This window comes from Protopterus annectens, chromosome 16.part0, assembly GCF_019279795.1.
Source record: "Protopterus annectens isolate FY-2018-M chromosome 16.part0, PAN1.0, whole genome shotgun sequence".
NCBI classification, from domain to species: Eukaryota; Metazoa; Chordata; order Ceratodontiformes; family Protopteridae; genus Protopterus; species Protopterus annectens.
In genome coordinates, this window is record NC_056750.1 from 204,407,800 (window position 1) to 204,435,076 (window position 27,277).

A 27,277-nucleotide genomic window follows, 5' to 3' on the forward strand; every position below is an offset into this window, starting at 1 on the left:
TCTACAAAAAAGAGTAGCAGCAAGCGTGGTGGGGTTCACCAGGTACAGTAGCTACTGATATCCGACTACTGAGTAGAAATAACTATTTTGTAAATGGAAGACAGGCTACTTGTCTTAACATTGTCCTATCCGATCTACCAAGTCACAAGTCTGACTCCCAACAGGTTAAGGGGATCAGGGGCTAGGCCTCACAATTAACGCATTTAACCTCTGTGGTAGGAAACTCAGTGGTTCTCTTTGCCAGCTGTATCATCGAGGAGATCCCGTGTTACCAATGCAGTGTTAATAGGATACATCCATCCATCCCTCCATCCATCCACAACACCTTTTCCCCATTTTTGTACATGGGGTCAGGGTGTCACTTCAATAGTGGAATAACATAAGTCAATATACAATAAAAGTTCATTCAGTCAAATAACAATGCATCCACCTTCCAGACTCTGCTGCACTGAAGTCTCATGAAGTAGACAGGAAGCTGGTGGCATGCCATGGAGGCAAACAGATCTATATCTAGAATCTCCCATATGTCCTTTTGGGACTGGATCATCTCTTTCTTCATCTTCTACTCTTGTTTTCTTAAGAGTCTGCTCAAGCTGTCCATGATGTCACTTTGTGCAGAGAAGATGTATACCATTCCAGACCCATACTCATTTGCACAGCCTAAATCAAGGTTTGCACCACTAATCTGCACAAGGAGTATAAACAAGTTCTATGATTTTTTTTTTTTTTTTATGTAGCACATCACTGTGGTACTGTCAAAGGTAAGCAAGGGTCAACCCAGCTTCAACAACATGATGACTGTCCAAACAGCTTGGGTATCTGCAAGCATTACTTTCAGTTTGGTATGTAGCCGTCTACATAAAGCAGTTCACTTACTTTGGACCATTATGGAACTCATACCAGAGTGAAGTCCTTAGCATTAGGTCTCAGCTACTAATTAATTACAGGTGGTGTAAAGGACAGGCCCTTATTCTCATGTAACTGCTCGACCCACTATGTCAACTCCTTTGCAATGCAAAGACAGATCAGTACGACCTAATCCAGAGAGAATGTGTGCCAATTCCAAGAGGTCTTCTGGAACCATTGCATCATCCTATGCGCAGCCTTGCTGGGGGAACCATTAGGATAACCATAGCAATACACCTCAGGGCTTTGAGGAACACAGCCACGAACACTGATCTGCAGGTCTACAGACAAAATACCGTCTCCAAAAATGTGCCTTTTTCTTTTCTTTCCAAAATTTTCAGGATCACCCATGCACAAACTCTGGTCATGTCTGGGACAAGGCATGACTTGGGAAGTTTGAGGGTAAATACCACTTTCTGGAGAGAACCCACTGTGATCTCCAGCTCTCACAGCTTTCATTCTACTAGGACTTGCTCCCTTTGCGGGCCACAGTGAGGAAAAACACTTTTGGATTACTTTGGACAACACAGAGCCCAAAGGGCAAAAATGTGAATTAGAAATGAAAGCAGTTCCCTTGTATTTGAAGAAAATTTTGTACACTTTGCAAACTAGGACTGTGTCTCCTTTAGATCCATCACCACCAGACAGGCCTTCAGCAGGAGAAAGGAAAGGGCAGATTTGTAAAGTAAGCATTCTGAATTTTACAACTTTCAAAACTAGTTTGAGTCTTAAAAGAGATCCAAACTTGGTCACCAAGACTTATCCTTTCTGGGGTACCAAAAATAGTCAGGAGTCAAACATAGCCCTTCTTGTCTGGGAGATTTTCATGACTCCTCAAATTAATGGTCAATGAGGGAAACAGGAAGTTCCATTTGGTCCACTGAAGTGGAGACACCCCAGTAAAGTAAGGGATGGATTTGGACCCTCATGTATTTGTACAAAACTACATCCATCACTCAGATGTTCAATGAAATGCTTGCCCAGTGGTTCTGGAAATTACTTTCTTCCCAGGCAAGAGGTTGACAATAGTGAGGAGATGGGGTGGGGACTGAACCTGCATTAGTTGGAAGTAGTCACTGACCAGCTGCTTGCAGTTTTACCATCCTTGACATTCTTCTTTCCCCACCACTCATTGCTTCAAAAGTGCTTTGCTTTCCTTGGTCTGTTGGCCTTTAGTCTTAATTTAATAAAAAATGTAAAATAAAAAAGGGGGGGGGCTTGCTAGTACAATATACTTGGAAGAATGTTGTGATGGCTTTGTTACCTAGATTTAACTGTTTTTTTTTTAATAATTAGAATGAGATATTGAATTTTAGGGCAAATATTATGCATCATTTATTAATTTATTTATCGTTCAAATTCACCTACAATACAGCCAGTGGGCCGACTTTGTATTAGTCTGCATATACCTGGTGTATTTTGCTCTTTAGGTTATGACGCTTTGTTTTTTTTTTTTTTTGCTCTTCAGTTTATGTGAGAGACCTTTTTTTTTTTGGTCCTCACTTGCCGTTTGCCCCCAGACCATTTCTGTTGACTCAATGCGGCCCTTGCAACTGAAAAGGTTGGACACCCCTGGTTTAGGGGGAAATGTTTTGACTTGTTATGCTGACCTTGCGCACACCTCAAGAAGTTAATATGCTTGATAAATGTGTAGTAATAAAACATAAAAATATCAAATTCAGTATCAGTGGAAGTCAGACAATGTGGCAACTATTCTACCATTAAATCAAAGCCACACTCACAACAGCATGGAGATTTTATCAACTGCTGACATACCCTCAATGGGTCATGCAGAGAGTTTCCAGCCAGATTCAGAAAAGATTCATCAAGAATGCATCTACAGAGTTCAGACTGCACATCAGAGTAGTAGTAAACCATAGTCGGTAAAGATCAGCCAAGAATATAACTGTCAGGGATAACTGTTACAATGTAGTAAATAGAATGCAAGCATTATGTATATTATACCCCAAATTAAAAGACTTGACAGCTTGCCAAAGCTACTGATTAGTCGCACTTTATAGTTTGTAGATCTGATGCAGCTTACACAGAAACAGGTGCAGTCCCACCCTGCATTACAATTATTTTCAGAGGAAACAGTAGCCAAGCAATGCCAGAATTATCGAAAGACAATTCACTGACATTTGTTTGCATCTGGTTTGGTCAACTGTCACAAAGAATGAAAGGGTGAATGGTCGAACGACTTTGTGACATCTGCAGAACTCAGTCTTACTGCCTAAAATGGGTTAACTGCAAGATTTAAGTTAGTGGGTACAGTGTTTTTATGATTTTTTGTTTTGTTCATTTTCAGTTACAAGTGCTTTTACGCTGATGCTTTTTTGAGATAACATAGTGAATGTGCACTTTGGGTTGCGACTTTTGAAAAAAAATATATAATTCACATTCGGCCAGTGCAAGGCAGCGAGACAGGAGCTTGGTTCTGAAAGTAATACCTTCAGCAATGTTTCTTGACATGGGCTGGGAGGGTACTGCATATTTTTGGATCAAAGTTTCTTCTACACAACATAACCTGTCTGCAAACATCCAAATTAACTGCTAAGAATAACTGCACTGACTGCCTGTGACTTCAGGGTGAACTAAAACATCTACAAAAAAGAGTAGCAGCAAGCGTGGTGGGGTTCACCAGGTACAGTAGCTACTGATATCCGACTACTGAGTAGAAATAACTATTTTGTAAATGGAAGACAGGCTACTTGTCTTAACATTGTCCTATCCGATCTACCAAGCCACAAGTCTGACTCCCAACAGGTTCAGGGGATCAGGGGCTAGGCCTCACAATTAACGCATTTAACCTCTGTGGCAGGAAACTCAAGTGGTTCTCTTTGCCAGCTGTAACATCGAGGAGATCCCGTGTTACCAATGCAGTGTTAATAGGATACATCCATCCATCCCTCCATCCATCCACAACACCTTTTCCCCATTTTTGTACATGGGGTCAGGGTGTCACTTCAATAGTGGAATAACATAAGTCAATATACAATAAACGTTCATTCAGTCAAATAACAATGCATCCACCTTCCAGACTCTGCTGCACTGAAGTCTCATGAAGTAGACAGGAAGCTGGTGGCATGCCATGGAGGCAAACAGATCTATATCTAGAATCTCCCATATGTCCTTTTGGGACTGGATCATCTCTTTCTTCATCTTCTACTCTTGTTTTCTTAAGAGTCTGCTCAAGCTGTCCATGATGTCACTTTGTGCAGAGAAGATGTATACCAATCTGTGACCCATACTCATTTGCACAGCCTAAATCAAGGTTTGCACCACTAATCTGCACAGGGAGTATAAACAAGTTCTATGATTTTTTTTTTTTTTTATGTAGCACATCACTGTGGTACTGTCAAAGGTAAGCAAGGGTCAACCCAGCTTCAACAGCATGATGACTGTCCAAACAGCTTGGGTATCTGCAAGCATTACTTTCAGTTTGGTATGTAGCCCTCTACATAAAGCAGTTCACTTACTTTGGACCATTATGGAACTCATACCAGAGTGAAGTCCTTAGCATTAGGTCTCAGCTACTAATTAATTACAGGTGGTGTAAAGGACAGGCCCTTATTCTCATGTAACTGCTCGACCCACTATGTGAACTCCATTGCAATGCAAAGACAGATCAGTACGACCTAATCCAGAGAGAATGTGTGCCAATTCCAAGAGGTCTTCTGGAACCATTGCATCATCCTATGCGCAGCCTTGCTGGGGGAACCATTAGGACAACCATAGCAACACACCTCAGGGCTTTGAGGAACGCAGCCACGAACACTGAAGATCTGCAGGTCTACAGACAAAGTACTGTCTCCAAAAATGTGCCTTTTTCTTTTCTTTCCAAAATTTTCAGGATCACCCATGCACAAACTGTGGTCATGTCTGGGACAAGGCATGACTTGGGAAGTTTGAGGGTAAATACCACTTTCTGGAGAGAACCCACTGTGATCTCCAGCTCTCACAGCTTTCATTACTAGGACTTACTCCCTTTGCGGGCCACAGTGAGGAAAAACACTTTTGGATTACTTTGGACAACACAGAGCCCAAAGGGCAAAAATGTGAATTAGAAATGAAAGCAGTTCCCTTGTATTTGAAGAAAATTTTGTACACTTTGCAAACTAGGACTGTGTCTCCTTTAGATCCATCACCACCAGACAGGCCTTCAGCAGGAGAAAGGAAAGGGCAGACTTGTAAAGTAAGCATTCTGAATTTTACAACTTTCAAAACTAGTTTGAGTCTTAAAAGAGATCCAAACTTGGTCACCAAGACTTATCCTTTCTGGGGTACCAAAAATAGTCAGGAGTCAAAACATAGCCCTTCTTGTCTGGGAGATTTTCATGACTCCTCAAATTAATGGTCAATGAGGGAAACAGGAAGTTCCATTTGGTCCACTGAAGTGGGAGACACCCCAGTAAAGTAAGGGATGGATTTGGACCCTCATGTATTTGTACAAAACTACATCCATCACTCAGATGTCTAATGAAATGCTTGCCCAGTGGTTCTGGAAATGACTTTCTTCCCAGGCAAGAGGTTGACAATAGTGAGGAGATGGGGTGGGGACTGAACCTGCATTAGTTGGAAGTAGTCACTGACCAGCTGCTTGCAGTTTTACCATCCTTGACATTCTTCTTTCCCCACCACTCATTGCTTCAAAAGTGCTTTGCTTTCCTTGGTCTGCTGGCCTTTAGTCTTAAACCTGAATGAAGGACAAGCCTTGCCAGGGTTGTTTCCGCTACACTTTGCCATTGGATGGATAAACAACTCCTTTACAGTTTCCATCACTTTGCCTTTTTTCTTCCAGCTTCTTAAAGATTGGTTGTGTGCGGCTCCTGAGCAAGAATTTAACTGCCCAGGGAGAACCGAATAGCTCATTTTAACATCTCCTTGTAATGGTTGAATCCTCGGTCAGGCATGTTGCCTAGTCACGGACACTATAATGGCTATCCTACATTCTACACTAATCACACTATGGCCACCCCTGACATTATGCATCCCCTAGTTTCCAATTCAAATTGATAACCTTTAGAATTTGTGTCTTCAGGGTTTCATCCTGCAACTTCACATTTATGTCCTCTAATGGCTTAAGGAGGTGGGGGGGTGAAGAGTAGTTCAGCAAGGCCACATGCCATTGAGAAAAAAGCTCTTCTACTAATTTCTTAAACCTTGTAAAGTCAGAACTGCTGATTCCTGGCAGGATGCTGGTGTGGGTGGTGCACTGTGCTCTAGAGTCTGTGGGTCCAGGGGAATATAATGTGCCGGGGAAGACCGCTCTCCATCTAGGTTTTTTACTAACGACTATTTCACAATCTTATGACTTATCTGATCTTGGATCTAGCAGACCTAGGGAAGGAGGGCCTACATTGTTTTCCCTAATTGTACCAACTCCAGACAGTGGTTTGCCATTTGTAAGAACACTTTTCTTAATACCAGCCTCCTGTCATTCAGTCCAGGAGGACAAGGTAGCTGCGGCATCATATCCACCTCCACAGGGGACTAAAAGAAAGAGGTGCCATCAACAGGGACTGGGTAGCAGTCTCACTGGCTGAGGCATACTCAAACTGAAGTAATGGAATAAAAAAGGGAAAGCAACTTTCCACTCTTTAGCATTAATCATAACAATCCTCTCTCCCTCAACTTCCGACTGACCATGCTTTCTTCTACACTTTTTCTTTTGGAGAAGGGACACCCCTGAACATGTCAATGAATGTTCAAATGCCTTTATAATTGTTTCCAAATTTCTTCAGTATCAATCACAAATGCAGCACTGCCTCTCTGTGCTTCCATGACTTTCTATTAAAACCCACACAAAGGTTTCAATATGCCAAACAAATAGGCACCTAAAAACGGAATGTGACTTTTTGGAATCAGGTACCCACGGTCAGAAAGGTTCTTTGACCCACAGAGGTATATAGGGGGTAGCAGACTAAGCTCCCCCTAGAATTTTTATCAACAACAATTAGCTAGCAGTATAACAGAAGCAGAAGAAAAGAAATTAAACACCCCCAATCTGAGGAAGGAAGCTCAGGAACTGTAGCCAGAGTGAGCCGTCATGAAGTTTTTGTCATAATGCACATACACCTTTTGCATCCAAAGAACTGGAGACAGTTCCACCCGATGACCTGTTTTATAAGAGATGCCACCATGTGTCCAAAGATGAGCAGGAGTCACCCAGAGCCCATACGTCTATGGAGCTCTGGATGTCAGGTCAAATGTGCAGACGTCTGCCTGTGGTCAATTCCCATATGCTAGGAATTGTCCTGCAACAAACGAACATTTATACAATGAATACCTGCTGTTGTGCCAACTGTATATCCCCTTGTACTATCACACTACATCCTAGTGGTTTGTATGCTGCTCTCAATGAGCATAAATAGGTCTAGACAGTAGTCAGCAGAATGCACGTAGGCATTTCTTTCAAGACTGCGAAAAATTAAAACAAGTCCATTAGCTGCATTTATCCTGCATAATAAACATGGAATGGCTCTGGACTTGCTTGCAATAGTCAAACAGTGAGATAACGACTATTGATAAAATCTGTGCAAATATCTGTTCATCTCTTAAGTGCCACTGGTACAGTGCTTTGGCAACATGCATAATTAACTTCTGTGTGCACTAAAAGTGCTTGCATTTTCTTTAAGTTACAAAAGGCAGCCTTGTATACTAAGTCACAGTTATACAAACATTAAGGGTGTACACTGGAGCTGCCCACAAAACTAGTTTGCAGCTGCCTTAGAAAGCTTGCACACTGCCGGACAACCTGGCTTTGGGTGCCACAATGCTCCACAAGTGGGTATCCTCTGCACTCTGGCCAGCGCTTGCTATGTAGCTGTGTCATTACTTAAATGAACACAGGACAAGCAGCAACACAGCGGTTCAAAAAGACTAGTGGGCTGTCTACAGTGAATCACAAAGGCCAAGGTACAAGTAATAGGTAAGATGTACGGACCCTCTTCATACTGCTGTTCTTCTTGGAGGCTTTGTTTTATGGTACTATTTAAGTAAGCAAACTCTGTGGCAGAATGAACACTTTTCTTTTAGCGAGATAGGGAGTAGGATCCATCCCTTCCACCCACATCTGTCCACACCCATTTTTGATTTTCTTTGATTGAAATTTGCTATGAAACCATTTCCCATGACAACTAAAGTAGTAAATCTATTACACATTAATCTTCCTACTGGCTTTCTTTTACATAGATAACTACTAGTCAGTCCATTCACTTGAAGTCTTCTATGCATTGCATTATAATTGCCAATGCTGAAGCAGATAGCATGCACAGCTTAAGATGCAAGCTTCGCTTGTTTCACTTATCAGCTGATGGCTAGTGGAATTTTTGACCATGCACAGAGTTTCATAGCATCAAGGCACATATGTGGGATGGCAGCTCCTTTAATGAACTGGTACACGTCTGTAAAACAGACATGTCCTTAACTACTTCTCCTAACCTGCTACACACTATTACCATTAGAAGACAATGAACTTAAGACCTCAGTCATTCCTCCAACACAGGAATGAAAACAGCTCTGCTTAATTTAGACAATATACAAAATAAATCTGCAAATCTTGGATTCATATGTGAAAGATGCAGTTCATATAACTGAATCCTGGATGGAAACCAGGTGACGTTATTCCACCAGTCTTTGCTCACCTCTGTCACTGCTTCTCAAGTGAGACACCGAGGGTGAAACAGTTGACGTGGTGTTTACACTAGTTTCTAAACATATGTCAGGTTGTATGATGTACTGTCAACCCTCTCCATTAAATATGACTTGGACCAAAACCAGCTTGTCTGTGAAACCTTAAAAAGTGGACAACTTAAATGATATTCAGTTTGCTATACTAACTCTACCAAAATCCACCTCAGAGGTCACACACATGCACACACTCTGGGTTTCCTCCCACATTCCAAAGACATGCATCTGGAGCATTTCTCCCCGGGCCTCCGCTGAAAACAGGCTCTGTGGAACCTAGTCGGACTTTCCCGGTCAACAAATGATAAATAAAAAAATAAAATAAATTCACGGTTCTATGATCATAACAGCACCCCTTTGCTGCAATGGAACCAATGCTGAAAAATGTCTAAGCAGCTACCTCAATAAGCTTACACCAAAATCTAATCATGTCAATACACTAATCACAATTGCCAAATTACTGGGTGCTTTGTAAGTAGGCAGGCTGTCCATGTCACTCACAGTGCCACTTATCAGTAACCACCATGTTACCACTAGATGTATTTTCAGCCAAAAACATAAAGAAATTAAATTAAGAGTAACTTAGGCCTGCCAGGGAATCTTGGTTAGCATGTCTTTAGGTAAGGTGCTTTATCCCTCTTTTGCCTTGGTTTCATATAGTTTAATACAAGATCCAGCTGGAATACGACTTTAAAAGCCTTCCAAGTTTGTTCCTAGCTTTTTTTTAAACTGAGGGTTAATCAGGTAGCTACTTTGTGTTTGGCTTCTGATTTACCCTTTTCAGTGTGTTTTTTTCATAACATCCGTCAGGTCGAGGCAGCAGTATGTGAAGTCATAGCATGGTCTTTCTAATTTTTGACAAAAAACTAGTCCATATTAGCAACCGCTAGTAAGGAAAAGTATTTTCTGACTGTGATTGACCAGTGTGTAACAACTGTTCTTCTGGCATGACATTAACGATGCAGCTGGTAGATCAAAGCCCACTCTACTGTCCGTCAACAAATACTTTATTGCATCTTGCAAAGCAATTGCTGATACATTTGCCAATTATTTTTTACCACTTTAGAAGCAAGGATAGTGACCTAACAGTGGTTACTCCACAGGTCACCAGCGAATGCATTTTTAACAAGGTCTCGCTCAAAGAAGTGTACAGTTGGCATAAGGGAAAAAATATGACTCAGATTGCTTTGATGGACTTTGCCTAAAGTTGATCCTTTCAAATGACGTATCCGTTTTTGTTATACATGTAACCCAAATCAAATGTTTATCTTACCTCCAAGTCATTTACTTTACTATGGAAAATATCTACAGTGAACCTACTACCCCAAAAAATGGACCTTCGCAACATAAGATATCATATAAAACCATGGGACTGCTCTTTCTGCTTTCCAGGATACTGCAAAAAAAAGCAGCATTGCATGAACTAAGGTCTTTCTAAGCAAACTATAAGGCTCTAAAATGATTTTTAGAATGACCACAGTAGAGTGACTGCCTAATTCAGACTCACCAACAATCACTTTGGAAATATGGATGCTGGAAAACTAGTCTAAAGAGAACTACAGCTATCTTTCAAAATCCTTTAATTATGTGCATCTCCGCAAACTTCTTTCTCAAGTTATTATTAAAGGGACTGAGCTGCAGTTATCTCCATCATCATACCTGCAAGGGGTGGGGGGGGGGGGGGACTGACTAAACACCAACTTCTCTCAACCACTTACAGTCTCCACTGCTACAACTCAGGAAATCATATTGGCCACGCCCACTCATGACATTTTTAATGTACTCAGCTCACCATTCCCCAATCTTAGCCGGCATGCTTTATGGTGTTGATGTGGTATAAGAACCTCAGCTAAAACTTCTAGTAGCATCTGTGAAGTACCGTCAATCGATCTGGTTAAGACATGTGCATGCTTTGGAGATACACGACTTCATTATGAATTCCAAAAATCTGAGGCCCCATTCTTCAGGACCCCACTGAAAACTAGTAATATGTAAACAGGTTGGACTAGTACTTTCTCCTTAGGAGGAAATTTGAATACAGTTATGCAGTATAAATACATTGGTATAGGGTTCCAGAACACACAAAACAACAGGGTGCTAATCAAGGCAAACACTTTCCTGAGGACCTGTCACAAAATAAGTCACTTACTGACCAAACAAGTAAAAGTGACCCACGGTAAGGGTGCATTGTTACCTATTTTAAAATACATCCTCTACAGATAACTACTGGCAAATCTGTCACCAACTGCCAATGACGGTAAGCAGATGTTACACGTGTTTAAAGCTTTAAAACTATTGAGCTAGCTACAGTGATCTGCATGTAATCTCTTACATAGTTTTTCTAGAAAAATCTGAATATACATCTCAATCAGGCTAAATCAGATCCTTAGTGTCTTTGTGCTATTTACTATATACCTGGTGACAAAATACAGAAATCCATGAAATATATGAAGAAATATATCTGTAGGAATGAAGACTATATCTCCTTTCAAGACTTGCTGTGTTTAGCAGTAGACAGCAAAATTCTCAATCAGAAAAAATAGCTAAACACTTCCCTGGGTATTCATCTGCTGCAAGTTTCTGAACCCTAAAATTTGACTTTTCCCTCACAGTGAACAGATTACCAAAAAACGTTAACCTGCATGTCACTGTGGAAGAAGCACTGAAAGCATTTAACTATTTTACTTTCCATGAAGAGGAATTATATAAAGCGACAGCATTTAACAAGAAATTTAGGAATAACTGTGCAGAAGCCAAAGAAGCTGCAATCACAAGAGAAGGTCAAAGAGAACAGATCACGGTGGTTTGAGCATTTGCAGGAAAGCAGGCGCCAATTATTTTGAAAAAAGACCTGAAAGAAACAGGAGTAAACAAGGAGATAAGGCAAAGACATGGCTGGATTGCATCACAGAAGACCTGCAACAGTCAGGCATGACTGTCAAAGACGGTAAAAGAAAGACACTGAACTGCGAGACAGAGACGGCAACAGTTGATGTAACACGCTTGCCCCATGCAGAAAATGCAAAAAATAGGTTGATAATAATAATGATGACCCCAGAATGAATCTGCCATTTATTTACCATTTTACAAGGTCGTAAGATCCTACAAAGTCTACTGAAAGAAAGTACAGGTGTGTACACTTACCACAAATGTAAATGTTCGAGTGTATTCACTGTTGCAGTCATCACATGTGGGTTATCCCTGCTGTGGTAGCCCTGGGCTGGCCCAAATGCCAGAGTCAATGTTTTTTTTGCATCTGCTGCTGTCACATGCTGCCTGGCGTAAGGTCATGAGTGCTACAAACGAGAGCAGCCAATGCAATTACATCAGTTTTTCTTGCCTTAACCAGTCAGAGGCCCAAGTAAATATGGTAAAGTGGTCCTGGTGGCTAAAAGCCACCGTTAGAAACTTATTTCTCCCTAAAGAATGTAGATATAAGGGGGAAGGAGGGTGGGAAACCAGGACAGCAACAGTGAATATACTCGAACATCTACATTTATGGTAAGTGTACACAAAGTACAGTTGTGCACACTTACCATAAATGAAGATGTTTGAGTGTATTCACTGTTGCAGTCATCACATTTGGGTTATCTGCTTGCAGTAGCCCTCAGTCGGCCTGATTATCAAAGTCTTGGGTCTTGCATCGGTTGCTGTCTCATCTTCCATGACGTCAGGTAGTCAGAGGGATAAAGCATGCAGCAGACACCATTACATCAGTTTTTCTTGCCCCAGATGTCAGGTGCCCCCATAATGGGAAGCAATTATATACAAGGTTACACTTCCAACAAAAATGCAAATACACCAAAAAGCTTTAAGCATGGTAAACAAGAACAGAGGTATAGCCAAAAGAAGTCAGGGGGCTGGAGGGAGGGTAACCAGGACTGCAACAGTGAATACACTCGAACATCTACATTTATGGTAAGTGTACACAACTGTACTATGTTCTTCATGTTTCACTGTTGCAGTCATCACATTTGGGTAGATTCCCAAAGTTAAGGATGGGAGGAGGAAATTAGATAGCATTTGACCAGCTATAAGGCCCTGCAAGACTGCAGTGGCAAAGCCAGCTCTGGAATTAGAAAAAATTGGCAAGTGGTAATGCCTGGTGAAGGTATGTACAGAACTCCAGGTAGCAGCTTCTAGGATGTCCCTGGTAGGAACACTTCTGAGAAAGGCTGTAGAGGTAGATGCAGGCCTGGCTGAATGTGGTCTTATCCCCTGTGGGATAGGTTTTCCATGGTGCTTATAGCAGAAATTAATGCAATGGCCTATCCACTTAGAAATGGTTTGCTTTGAAATGGCCTTCCCCTCTGCCCCTGCAGCAAATGCAACCAGCAGCTGTTCAGATTTCCTGAGAGGTTTAGTCCTGTACAAGTAAAAACTAAGTTGTCTGTGCACATCCAAGGAGTGCAGTATTCGTTCCCCTTTGTTCTGTGGATTAGAAAAAAAGTTTGGCAAATTAATGGACTGATTAAGGGCCACACTGGATACCACCTTGGGCATGAAGAAGGGATTGGTCCTGAGGGACACCCTGTCTGCATGAAAGATGATGAAAGGCTCCACTGCCATGAGGGCTTGTAATTGAGACACCCTTGTTGCTGAAGTGATGGCTAAAAGGAAAGCTATTTTCCAAGAAAGGAATTTCAATTCTGCATTTGCAGCTGGCTCAAAAGGAGGAAGAGTGAGCTTTTCCAATACAAAGTTAAGGTTCCAGGCTGGAGTAGTGGCTCTCCTGGGTGGTCTTAAGTTTTGGCCCCTCTGTGGAACTGCTTCAGCAGTGGATGAGAGAAAAGGGGTGGTTCTGTATTGTAATGAGCTGAAATGGCTGAGGCATGAATTTTGATGAAGGAAAAGAAAAGGCCCTTGTGAAGCATTTCAGTTAAGTATTAAAGAATATGGGGTAAATTGGGCGCTGCTGTGCCCATCCCCTGAGTTTGGTTCCAGGAACAGAATATTTTCCATTTTTCAGCATAGGATTTTCTAGTACTAGGCCACCTTGCCTCCAGAATGACATCCATCACTTGTTTACTGAGGGAAGGTAACAGAGAAATCAGATAATTAGCCAGGTTGCCAGGTTCAGGGTTTGAAGCTGTGGGTGCAGAATCTGGCCCTCCCGCTGGGGCAGCAGGGCAGGGGTCTGAGGCAGGTGGTATGCTGCCAGCAATGACACACTATGCAAGAGGGGGGTCCAGTGCTGGCGTGGAAATTCTGGTGCAATCAGTACTGTCCTTGGTTTGTCCTGTTTGATCTTTAGTAGCACCTTGGAGAGGAGAGGCAGTGGGGAAAAGGTGAAGGACAGGACATCCACTTTCCAAGCTTGTGTGTGGGGAGTCCTTGTGCAGAATTTGTCCAATTGGTAGTTCTGGGGGGAGGCAAACAGGTCTATCTCTGGGCTCCCCCATTTGTTTCTCAACATGTTGAATATCTTTGGTTCCAGTCTCCACTCGTGTGGGTCCATGAGATTTCTGCTTAGTTCGTCTGCCAGTGTATTTAGCTTTCCTGGCAAGAATTGAGCCTGTAGGTGCACTTGGTAGCTCAAGGCTGTGTTCCACAGAGCCATGGCTAGTCTGCAGAGAGGGTATGAGTGGGTTCCCCCCTGCTTGTTTATGTACCACATAACAGTGGTGTTGTCTGTCTTTACCATTAATTGTCCTGGAAGAATGTGGTCCTTGAAGGCTGTCAGAGCATTCTGTACAGCTAACATTTCTTTTTGACTGATATACAGGTGCATTTGACTTGGGTACCATTTTCCCTGAATGCACTTCCCTGCCAAGTGAGCCCCCCATACATAGTCTGATGTGTCTGTTGTTAGGATTTGGGTGGCAGGGGGGGGTAGAGTGAATGGCAGTCCCTTGTTTTGGTGACAGGCCTCTGTCCACCAAAGGAACTCTATCTGTAGACAAGGTATGATAGGAATCATTGATTCTAGATCCTGAGAATGTTGACACCATAGGCTCTTTAGATACTATTGTAGTTTCCTCATATGCGGTCTTGTATATGGAATTAAGAAAATGCAGGAGGCCATGAACCCCAGGGCTTGCATTATTTTCCTTGCAGATAGCTGGGCCTTTGTGGCCAGTAGTTTGAAGTAGGCTGTCAAATGAACTTGTTTCTCTGGCATAAGGTAGGCCATCTGGGAAGTTGTATTCAACCTTGCTCTCAGGAATACAATTTGTTGGCAGGGTACAAGATGTGATTTCTTTTCGTTTATGGTGTACCCCAGAGAAGTTAGCAATTTCTTTACAAATACCAGAAGATTTAATAGTATGTCCTGGCTTTCTGCCTGAATTAGACAATCGTCCAGGTATGGGTATATTTGAATATTTCTTTGCCTGCAAAATGCAATAACTGGAGTTAGGCACTTTGTGAATACCCTGGGCGCAGTAGATAAGCCAAAGGGCAGTGCAGAGAACTGATAGTAAATGTAGCCTGCTTTGAAGCGTAGGTATTTCCTGCAAGATTCCCTTATTGGAATGTGCAGGTAAGCTTCCTTTAAATCCAGCATTGCCAACCAGGCTTGCTTGCCTAGCATAGGAAGCAGCTGCTGAAGAGTTAGCATCTTGAATTTTGGGATCACCAAAAATGTGTTTAGGATAGACAAGTCCAGGATAGGATGCCAGGAATTGTCTTTCCTTGGTACCAGGAAAAGTCTTGAGTAGAGACCTTGTCCCCTTTCTTTTTCTGGGACAGGTTGAATAGCCCTGATGCTTAAGAAAGAGATAACTTGCTTTTGAGCCTCTACCCACTGATTTGGGAGTAGATCTGGCCAATCGTTTGGGGTTGGTAAGGAGAGGAAGTGGAATCTGTATCCTTGGGAAACTATATTTAAAACCCATTTGTCCTGGGTAATGACTTTCCAATTTTTTGCCTGCAGGACAATCTTTCCCCCTAAAGGAACAGTCAGTTGTGCAGGACTTGGAAGTTTTAGAGTTAAGTCATTGAGACAGTTTACCATGGGGGGTGGGGGAGTCTTACTACTCCCTGCTTTGGAAGTGGGAGCCCCCCACTGCTTAGTCCTGTGAGTACCTTGGGACTGAAGCCTGGGTGTTCTGCTGGCTCTGGATTTGAACTGAGAAGGCCTGGAAGAGGCAGGAAAGGACCAATTATTAGAGGGCCAATGCCTACTAAATCTGGGAGGCTGTACTTGCAGGAAAACTTTAACAGTTTGCATAGATTTAGCTTTTTCCTCCATCTTTTTAAGTACTTCTTCTGCTTTGTTGCCAAACAGGTGGTCTTGGTTTCAGGGAGCATCCAGCAATTTAGCTTTAACATGATCTGGCAAAGATTGCTCCTTAAGCCAAGCATGCCTTCTATGTACAGACCCAGTGACAGCAGCCCTGTAAGATGCCTCTAATGAATCAAAACTACATTGCAAAGTATGTTTTCCAACTTGTTCAGCAGAATGCATTAAATCCTGTAAATCTTTATTTTCAGCACAGTCAGGAATCAACATCATTTTCTGTTTAAGCAATCCAGTAATATGCTGCTGATACTTTAACATATGAAACTGTCAGTTTAAGGCCCTAATGGCCAAATCAGCAGAAGTGTACACCTTCTTACCCCATCTATCCAGCGCCCTGGAATCTCTATCAGAGGGGGTAGGATTTTTTGCAGTAGTAGCCTTAATGCCCTTGGGTCCCTTTGAAATGGTCTCAGGATCCGCAGTAGGGTTTTTAAAGGGGAACTTGTGAGAGTCAGGAACCCTGTAATACCAATCAGGTTTTCTGGGAGCAGGAGGTAAAGAGTCAGGGGCCAAGCTAGACTCTGAGAAGGCATCATCAACAATGTCCAGTACAGGGGGGGGAATAGCTAAAGGCCTGTGTTGGGGCAAGTAAGAAATCCCTAAGCCTCTTTTTGGAGTCAGACTAAGGTTTCCCAGCAAAAATGCTCCCCATCAGTATGCAAGGTTTCACCAAAAGAGAAATCCTCTGGAGGGGAAGCAGAGGGAATGGAGTCCTCTGCATCAGAATCTCCATAGATAGATAAGGACAAATTCTGGTCATCAGAGGAAACAGAAATTTCAGAGTCCTGATCAGAAGAATCATAAGGGAAATCAGTCCTAGGTCTCTTAGAGGGGGAAGGGTGGCTTTCCCTGATTAAAGTAATAAGGTCTTCAGCCATTCTTATCATTTATTTTTTAGGCATAGGGGCCTGACCATGAGGTCTGGACGTTGGTTTTCTAGGCATGGATCGAGTTTTAGGCCTTGAAGAAGAAGATGGCGTTGGTTTAATATGCAAGTCAGTAGGCCTGAATACACCCTCAGAAGCCGGTGTCTGCATAGCGGCTCCGGACCCATCCAAGGTAGAGACATCCACAGGTTCCACAGTTGAAGAAGCATCTTGTGGCATTACCAGACTCCAAATGGGTCTCAGTAGAAGCCTACGAATCTGAAGTAGTAGGTATCAGGGGCTGCAAAAGCGCCTCGCTGAGTACTGGCGACTAGTTTACGAGAAGCTTCGTCGGCAGCTTTGGACCTATGCGGTCTGTCTTTATGTTTGCATTTTTTCAGAATGCTGGTAGGTGGGTGGCTTACCGAAGCCATATCTGGATAATTTAACAGAGTACCAAAATATTTAGAAGCGGAAATAAACCGACGACGAATAGTTCATTGTTTAAATATGGCACAAAACCGACAGCGAGGTACGTTGTGGTCTGGGCCTAAGCAAGGAATGTAGTACGAATGAAAATCTTTATGAGGTATTTGCTTCCCACAAGATATACAATTGTTAACATTTACTGACATTGGTTTAGAGCAAGAAAAAGTTTCCCCAACATGGTACTTAGCTTAGCTGAAGGCTTTGATTCTGAAACTCGAAAATGAAAATTTCAGGAGTCGGTCGACCGGCAATTGCGAACTGCTTCTGCTTTGGGCACCACACGGCAAGAAAGACTGATGTAATGGCGTCGGCTGCATGCTTTATACCCTTGACTACCTGACGTTATGGAAGATGAGACGGCAAACGATGCATGACCCAAGACTTTGATAATCAGGGCTACTGCAAGCAGATAACCCAAATGTGATGGCTGCAACAGTGACACACGAAGAACATCTGTACTATGTTCTTCATGTTTCATTGTTGCAGTCATCACCTGTGGGATTATTCCCAAAGCTGAGGACAGGGGTAGTAGGCTTAGTAAGATACCTAGGAATGGGTCAGCATGCCCTGCAGAACTGCAGAGGCAAACCCTGCCCTAGCCTTAGAAAATAGAGTTAGGTGGTAATGCTTGGTAAAGGTATGGACAGAAGTCCAGGTGGCAGCTTCAAGGATGTCCCTGGTGGGAACTCTGTGAGGAATGCTGTCGAAGTGGAGCCTGCCTTAGTAGAATGGGTTCTAATAGACTTAGGGCATTTCCATGCAATCTGTAGCAGAAATGGATACAGTGTGATATCCATCTGGAAATGGTTTGCTTGGAAATATTTCACCCAGCTGGTTTCCAGAACTCACCTCATGGCCAAATGAGGCAGTCATCCAGACAAGTAGTTGGTCCGTTTTCCTGAAGGGTTTGGTATGGTCCAGATAGTATCTGAGCTGTCTGTGCATGTCTAGTGAGTGCAGAACTCTCTTCCCCTTGTTTTGAGAGTTAGGAAATAAGGTGGGTAGATGTATGGCCAGATTAAGAGCTACATTAGATACCACCTTGGGCATAAAGGAGGGATTAGTCCTCAGGGAGACCTGTCTGCTTGGAAGATGATGAAGGGCTCAATGGACATCAGTGCCTGAAGTTCTGAAACTCTCCTGGCTGAGGTGATAGCTAGGAGAAAAGCAGTCTTCCAGGAGAGGTATCTTAGTAATGCTGAAGCAGCAGGTTCGAAGGCTGGTAAAGTAAGTTTTTCCAAAACATAATTCAGGTCCCAGGCTGGAGTGGGTGGCCTTCTGAGAGGTCTGACATTAGAAGCCCCTCTGAGGAATTGTTTAATCAAAGGATGGGAGAACAGGGGCTGTTCTCTATCAAAATGAGCTCAGATGGCTGAGGTGTGGATTTTAGTAGAAAAGAAGGAGATGCCACTATTAAGTAGCTCCGCTAGGTAGTTCACGATAAGACGGATGGAAGGTTGTCAGGTATTGCCCCCTCTGAACTGGCTACAGGAGCAAAGTCTTTTCTATTTTCCTGCATAAGATTTTCCGGTGCTGGGCCATCTGGCCTCTGTGAAAAAGTCTAGGACCTGTTTACTTAACAGGAGCCCCTTGTTTGCCTTTAGAGTATTAACCATGCTGATAGTATGAGAGTCTGCAGGTCTGGGTGCAGCATTCCTCCCCCACCTGAGTTAAGAGGTCTGAGATCAGGAGAAGCTGCCTGGGAGGCTGTAAGGTCAGGCTGCACAGTAAGGGGTAGCAATGTTGTCTGGGCCAATCTGGAGCAATGAGGATGGCTTTCGGTCTCTCCTCCCTTATTTTGATCAGTATCTTTGGAATAAGAGGCAGAAGAGGGAATGCGTATACAAAGAGGGAGCTCCAGGGGAAGGTCAATGCATCCATCTTCCACGCTAAGTAGTGATACTCCCTGCTACAGAACTTATTTAGCTGATGGTTGAGGTTTGAAGCAGAGAGACCCACCTCCGGAGTCCCCCACTCCTGAGTGATCTATAAAAAGATTTTTCTGTGGAGCTGCCATTCGTGGGGGTCCAGTAAGCTTCTGCTTAAGTAGTCTGCCAGGGTATTGTAGATCCCTGGTAGGTATTGGGCTATCAGCTGTAGTCCCATGGAAGAGGCTGTCAGCCATAGGTTCATGGCTAGCCTGCACAGAGGGTAAGATTGGGTCCCTCCCTGTTTGTTGATGTACCACATTACTGTGGTGTTGTCTGTTTTGATAAGGAGAACCCCGGGTTTGAGATGGGGTTTGAAGGAAGTCAGAGCCTTTTGTACTGCCATCATTTCCTTCACATTGATGTGTAAGGGAAGGTGCTGTACAGCCCAAAGACCTTGGGTGCACCTGCCTTCTAGGTGAGCACCCCAAACTGTGTCCGAGGCATCGGTGGTGATGGTCTACCTGGTTGGATGAAGGAAAGACCCTTGTTCTGAACACAGGCCCTTGCCCACCAGAGAAACTTGGCCCTTATACAGGGGATCAAAGGGAGAGAGGTCTCTAGAGGCTGACAGTGCTGACACCAAAGGTTCTTTAGGTACCACTGAAGTTTTCTCATGTAAAGCATGGCCAGAGGAATTATAAGGATGCAAGACGCCATGCACCCGAAGGCTTGGAGGAAATTCCTGGCCATGAGGTGAGTTCTGGAAGCCAGATGGGTGAAAAAGAGAGACAAGAAGGTCTGTTTTTCTGGGGAGAGCAAGGCCATTTGGGATGCTTTATCCAGCAGTGCTCCCAAGAAAATAATCTTCCTGGAGGGCGTTTGCTTTGATTTCTTCTCGTTGATGGTGTACCCTAAGGAGGTTAGGAGGGTTTTGACAAAGAGGATGTCCTTGAAGAGGGTTTTTTTTTGCAGTCTGCCTGAATGAGGCAGTCGTCCAGATAAGGGTAAAGTTGTATATTTTTCTGCCTGCAGAAGATTATGGCTGGGGCTAAGCATTTGGTGAATACCCTGGGAGCAGTAGATAAGCCAAAGGGTAGTGCAGAGAACTTAAAAGTGTTGTAAGCCTGCTCTGAAGTGAAGGAATTTCCTGCAGAATTCCCTTATGGGGATGTGGAAGAAGGCATCTTTTAGACCTAGGATTACTAACCAGGGATTTTTTGTCAGCATAGGCAGCAGCTTCTGTAAGGTTAGCATTTTGAATTTGGGGACCACCGGGAAGGTGTTCAGAATGGATAGATCCAAGATGGGGTGCCAAGTGCCCTTTTTCTGGGAACCAAAAATAGTCTAGAATAAAAGCCTTTGCCTGTTTGATCTGAGGGGACAGGTTCTACTGCCCCTGAGGATATGATAGTTTGGACTTGTTTCAATGCCTCTGCCCACTGATTTGGTGGTAAGTCTAGATACCCTCTCAGAACTGGGAGTTCGTTGAAGGAGAATTTGTATCCCTGAAAAATGATCTACAGAGAGAAATTTTCTTTGCAGAGCGAGAACCTTCCTCCTAGCTTTTGGTGAGCAAAAAGAGGGCAGAGTGGGGAGAGGGAGTCACTGAGAATTTCTGCCATAGATCGATGGCTTAGAACTCCCTGCCTTTGGAGTGGTTGTGGTCCACTGTTTGGTTCACTGCTGTCCCTGGGGTGGGAGTCTGGGTTGTCTGTCCCTGTGGGCCTTACCTTGCCTCTGTCTGCTCGTTGCAGGAAAGGACCAGTGTTTTGAGGGAAACTTCCTGCTGAACCTAGGAGGTTGTACCTGAAGGAAATCTTTTACTGTTTGCATAGATTTTGCTTTGTCTTATATCTTTTTAAACACCTCTGCCACTTTTTCTCCAAACAAGCGGTCCTTATCCAAGGGTGCATCAAGTAATTTAGATTTGACAATCAGGGAAAGGTTGTTCCTTCAACCACGGATGTCTCCTAATGACAGATCCTGACACTGCTGCCCTGCTAGAGGCTTCTAGGGCATCATATCCACAGTGTAATGAGTATTTAGCCACTTGACAGACAGAGTGCAGTAAATCTGGTAGCTCTTTCAAACTGGCACAGTCAGGAAAGGTAAAAATTGTTTGTTTTAACAGTTCCAAAGTGTGTTGTTGATATTTTAACATGTGAAACTGACAGTTGAGAGCACTAATAGCGAAGGTAGCAGAGGTGTATACTTTTTTACCCCATCTGTCCAGAGCTCTGGAGTCCTTGTCAGGAGGTAGGATTCTTTGTAGAACTAGCCTTAGCTCCTTTTGGTCCCTGTATAATGTTCTCCAGGGTCTGCAGCAGGATTTCTGTACAGGTATTTGTGAGAATCTGCTACTCTATACCACCAGTCAGGTTTTCTGGGAGCAGGTGGGAGGCCGTTAGGAGTTGAACTGGATTCCTGGAAGACATCATCAACCACCTCTAAGATAGGAGGGATGGCCAAGAGTCTGTGCTGGGGCAGGTCTAGAAACTCTCTTAGTTCTAAGACTGAGGGAAGTCTTGGGATTCCCAGTGGAAAATGTTCCCTGAGGGTGTGAATGGTTTCCCCAAAGGAAAGATCATCTGGTGCGGAGGCAGAGGGAATGGATTCCTCTGCATCTGAATCCTCATAAGCAGTCAGAAGTTGTTGTTACTCTTCAAATTCTGAATAATCAGATTCCTCAGAATCCTGTTCTGTGAGTATATCAGGAGAAAGGTCTCTTTTCCTTTTAGAAGTTGTGGCCTGACTACCCCTGATAAGGGAGATAAGATCCTCTGCCATTTTAAGCATTTGAGTTTGGGGAGGAGGAGCAAGAGTAACATGGTGGCTAGAGGTAGGTTTCCTGGGAATGGCCTTGCCTCTAGGCCTAAGTGAATCCATCAGTCTGAGAGGGACAGTAGTCAGAAGAGAAGACATTGTTTTTTGTCTGGAATCGGTAATGCAAAAGGCCTCCTCGGAAGCCGGTGTCTTCGTCACGGCTCCGGACCCAACTGAGGCAGAGACAACCAAAGGCTCGGAAGATAAAGAAGACTTCTGCTGCATACTGGAGTCCGAAAGGGTCTCGATAGAGACCTGCAAAGATATCGAATGGGGCATCAAGGGCTGCGAAAGCGCCTCTATGAATTCCGGAGAACTGACTACCTGCATAGTGGTAGCATCGTCGGAAGGACTCTGTTTCAGCCGAGACAGAGAGACTCGCGGTAGGCCTGACCGTGGTTTCAGCCGAAACCGCGGCCCACGTGTGTCGGTCCTTGTCCTTCCGTTTCTTAACTAAATGCGAAGTCGGAGTCTCCGACGGCATCTTGTAAGCAAAACTAGCCCCAAAGAATTCCTCTGCAAACTCCGACCGACGTCTAAGAGTTCGTCTGTTGAAGGAAGCAAAGGCTGAACAGGCCGAGACGTCGTGGTCTGGGCCTAGGCAGGGGAGGCAGTAAGAGTGGAAATCCTTATGAGGTATTTATTTCCCACAAGTTAAACAATTATTAACTTTATCTGACATCGGCTGAGGCAAGAAAGAGTCCCCAACGGGGTACTTAGCTTTTTCGAAGTCTTCGGTAGCTGAATTACAGGAGCTGGCCGACCGGCACTTGCGAACTGCTTCTGCTTCGGGCACCACGCGGCAAGAAAGACTGAGGAAAATGGCGTTGGCTGATGCTTTTATACCCCAGACGCTCTGACGTCGGGGAAAGTGCGACATCAGCCGAGGCCAGACCCAGACTCTGGAATCCGGCCGACCGAAGGGCTGCCTAAGGCAGGACAACCCATATGTGATGACTGCAGATGCATCCTTGAAGGACATCCTTATGTTTCTTCAGAATGTCTATGAAAGGTTGGCTGACTGACGGCATTTTGGAATGGGAAGATGGAAGACAAAAATCCCTGGCTACAGTAAGAGCTCTACAATGAATAGTTCACACATTAAAGAGGGCACAGAACTGGAAACAGGGGACGTTATGATCTGTGCCTAAACAAGTGACGCAGTATGAGTGGAAGTCTCGGTGTGGTATTTGCTTTCCACAGGCGAGACAATTGTTAACTTTCGGACATCGGATAGTGCAAGAAAATCAGGATCCCCAACGGGGTACTTAGCTTTAGACGTTTTCAGCTGTAAATCAAAACTCTGGTAGCGATTGACTGGCACACTTGAGAACTGTTACTGCTATGGGCTCCATGGCAAGAAAGACTGATGTAATGGCATTGGCTGCTCTCCTATATAGCACTGGCGACCTTACATCAGGCAGCATGTGACAGCCACCAACCCAGAAAAACACTGACTCTGGTATTCGGGTTGGCCGTGGGCTACCACAGCAAGGATAACCCACAGGTGATGACTGCAACAGTGAAACACGAAGAACATCTGAAAAGTAACATACCTATAACATGCTGGCTTAACATTTGGATTGTTTTGTTTACATTAATGCATTTGCCTGACTACATTTTCTGTTCCTTTTTGCACTCTGGTTGATTCACCTGCTTCTTTTAATACATTTCTGGTCCTTCCATTTCTTGACCATACTTTGCTCTCATAATTTCCCACAACTTAATGTATGCCAGTCTCTCTCTTAGGTTCCGGCATTTCTACCACCTGACACACGAACTGCATCATCTCTTCTCACAGTTACTATTACACTTGGGAGAAAGTATATTTTATAAGTGATGGACCTATTTCAATACCTTCTGTTGGTTTTATATTCAGCCTTTATTTTCTGTATTTAAATACCTTCTTAAGGTATTCTTATGAGAATTTAGAAGTACTGATTCGTTTGATAGACAGTAAGACCTTGCTGCAGCCTATAAAGTAAAAGGGTGTACCTCCAAAACTACCTAATGACTTCCTTCTTCGAAGGCATCAAAGGAGATTTGTAAATTGCTCCTGAAAATCAAAACTGCTTCCACCTACAAAGCCAACATAAAAATAATCCCCAAAAATTCTGTTCCTCCATCAGCCAACTATTACACCCAGGGTCTCAAAGCAATCCACCCCTGACTCAAAAAAACTCCCACTGAACTTGCCCCCCTCTTCAATTCCTACTTCATTGACACCATCGCTAACCTAACCGCCACCTTTATTACAGTTAACAGCACCACCAAGACAGCTGATGACCAAATCATCTCAGAAAACAAGTCTACCCTTAACCCTAACCTAAAATACTACCCCATACCCACCAGCACAATAAAAAACATTTACTTAAGCTAAAACCCTGTACTCTGGCCCCTGACAATCTACACCCACACTTCCTGCAGCTAGCAGCAAACTCTATAGCTTATCCCATCAGCATACTCATTAACAGATCAATTAAAGAATCCCTTGCCCCAGACATCTGGAAAAAAGCATTCATTCTCCCCTTACAGAAAGGTGGCACCAACACAGACACCACAAACTTTCGACCCATAGCAATTCTCTCTCCCCTCTGTAAAATACAATAAAATGCACCCATGCCAAACTCCTCAACTACCTGCATGAAAATCAAATTTTATCACCCACTCAGCATGGTTTCAGACCAGAACACAGCACCACTACCGCCCTCCTGTCCTTCCTTGATACAGTTAACCAGGCACGGGATTCTGGTAAAATAACTGCTTCACTTTTCCTTGACCTCTCCAAAGGTTGTGATATAATTTCCCACACTATCCTCCTCTCCTAAACTATCCACCCTCCACATTTCTCCCCCTACCCTACAATGGTTCAACAGCTATCTCTCCAATAGGCAGCAATTCACCAAATGGCAACAGTCTTACTCTCCCTTCCTCAATACTTCCACAGGCGTACCCTAAGGTTCCATACTTGGTTCTCTCTTACTTAGCATCTTTATTAACAATTTTCACACCACAATCCCACAATGCTCAGTAATCCAATATGCTGATGACGCTACAATAATATGCACTGCAAATTCCAGCTCTGAACTCCGGCAAATTACCCAGAATGCCCTCACATCTACTGAATCTTGGCTGCTTAACAATCATCTTGCCCTAAATCCAAAAAAAAACTAAACTATTAATTTTTACTCCTAGGAAAACCACTCCATTTGATAAAAAAAAATTCACTATACAAGCCCAAGACAATACCACTATAGATGTTGTCCCACACACTAAATTACTAGGCATTATTATAGATGAAAACCTTAACTTTGACCTACACATAACCAATAACATCAAAAAAACACACCAAAATCTTGGTATGCTCTACAGGCACCAACACTTTCTTAGCCTCTCTACGAGATAAACCCTTTCAACTACCTTTTTATTACCCTCTCTCCTTTATGGTGCCCCTCTCCTCACTAATATCCGAAATTCTACAAAAGCCAAACATGCTATGTGTTACAACAGAATAGCAAAATTTGCCACCAAGGTCAAATTCTCATCCCACCACTGTAAGTCACTGAAACAATTAGGGTGGCTGGAACTCCCCCCACCATCTCTCATTCACCCAACTAACTACTGTGCACAAAATAATCTACAGACCCAAAGACTGTCCTGCTCTCTCAACTCTACTTGCCAAATACCATTCCAGCAGGCATCTAAGATCTGAAAATCGTCTACTTCTAAAAGTAGATAAGCCCACCTTACCTGCTGGTCAACTCCTCTATTCCTTCACTGCCGCCAAACTATGGAACTCACTTCCGCCTTCTATAAGAAACACAGGCAGCACCACCACCTTCAAACAAATACTGAAAAATCATCTCAACTCTTCCTGGCTATGTGCCTGCTCTATAACCTAACCTCTTCACTCTCCTTACATGACTACTAAACTCCTATGTCTTTTGCTACTAGTGACTGATGATATTTCCTCCATATTTAGTTTTATCTATACTTGCTGATACTGGTACAATAACACTGATCTCTGTTTATACCACTCTGATTGAATTCATTGAATTCTGCTTTAATGTATATTTTCTGTATATATTACTGTAATCAAACAAACTAGATTCCTGCTTTTATGCATATATTCTGTACATGTTACTATATTTACTATCTGTAACACTGTTTCTGCTTCTGTACTAATTAATGTTTATATTTTTTATGTATCTCGTTGGAGCTTTTCTCCCCGGGCCTCCACTGAAAGGCCCAGTGGACTTATCCCGGTAAACAAATGCAATAAATAAATAAATAAATATTCCAGAATTCAATTATGTACAAGTCTGAAATCATGAAAACAAACCAAAAAAGGGTCAGAATTTTCCAGATATAGAAAGGTCTAACTATTTTTTTTCCTGGGATAATTAACAATTCACCCATAATGCACTGAAACAGGGAAGTCTGCAGACTGTTTTATATAAAAAAAATGTATTTTCTCTGACTGGATCTTTTATGTCTTTCTTCAGGGATTTTTGCTTTCTTATTTACTGCTTTATTCCAGCAAAATCACCCCCGAGGTAAAAAGAACATCTGGTTTACAAGCCAAATGTTTTACAACACAAGATACATTTTACTTGATACATGCTGATTAGTATTAATTGTGAAGAAACACCTCCCTATTCCTAGTTTGACAGTAAGGTAAAACATGTGCATTACAATGGAGTTTGAGCCACTGTGCTAATGCATGTTCATTTTCAGGAGTTAATTTACAAATTTTTTATAGTACCTTGAAAGAGACAGATATTTACACTCATTTTAGTGTCTTGCTTAACAATTCTGGTTGGGTCTTATAATTCATCTGCTCAGGAACGTCTGCCTTCTTCTTTCCGTACCACGTGCCATAACACTGAAATGCACAAAAGGTAGTAGTTACTAATCTGTACTCAATGTACTCTATATCAGATATACAGAGCCACAGTCAGGAAAAAAATGATCTTTTGTGTGGCATGGAGAGGAGTACTTATCACAGTTTTAGTGTGAGGCAACACCAAATTCATTATTCAAATGCATGCAAACATCTGGACATCATGTACGCTTTAAAAAAAATAGTAAAGATCATCAGGTAAATAATCAAGGTGGGCACAACTGACTAACTCATCAAATTTAAAATGTTATGATTAAAATAGACCAGAGATGCAAAGTGCTATAAACCTGCAAAACTATGCTGTGAGAGCCATATGATGTATGACAAAAGTTCCACTCTATGACGTTTAATTGCACGAGTACTAATACTGGAATAACAGAACCATCTGATGGATGACAATTCCTAACTCCTCCAGTCTATTAAGTAAGATTGTACCAATACCAATACTTGAGTGAAACAACCACTTGATATATGATAATTCCCAACA

The 27,277-nt window shown here is 42.9% G+C and overlaps 1 protein-coding gene across 1 annotated transcript in view; it reads right to left on the minus strand.

Moving 5' to 3' along the window:
- Positions 1-26,768, minus strand: part of LOC122790908 (zinc finger protein 536-like) — a 517,195-nt gene extending 490,427 nt beyond the window's left edge. Inside the window, exon 1 of the mRNA XM_044058592.1 lies at positions 26,653-26,768. The gene's annotated coding sequence lies outside the window, so the exon portion shown is untranslated. The remainder of the gene's footprint in view (positions 1-26,652) is intronic.
- Positions 26,769-27,277: the final 509 nt, after the last annotated feature.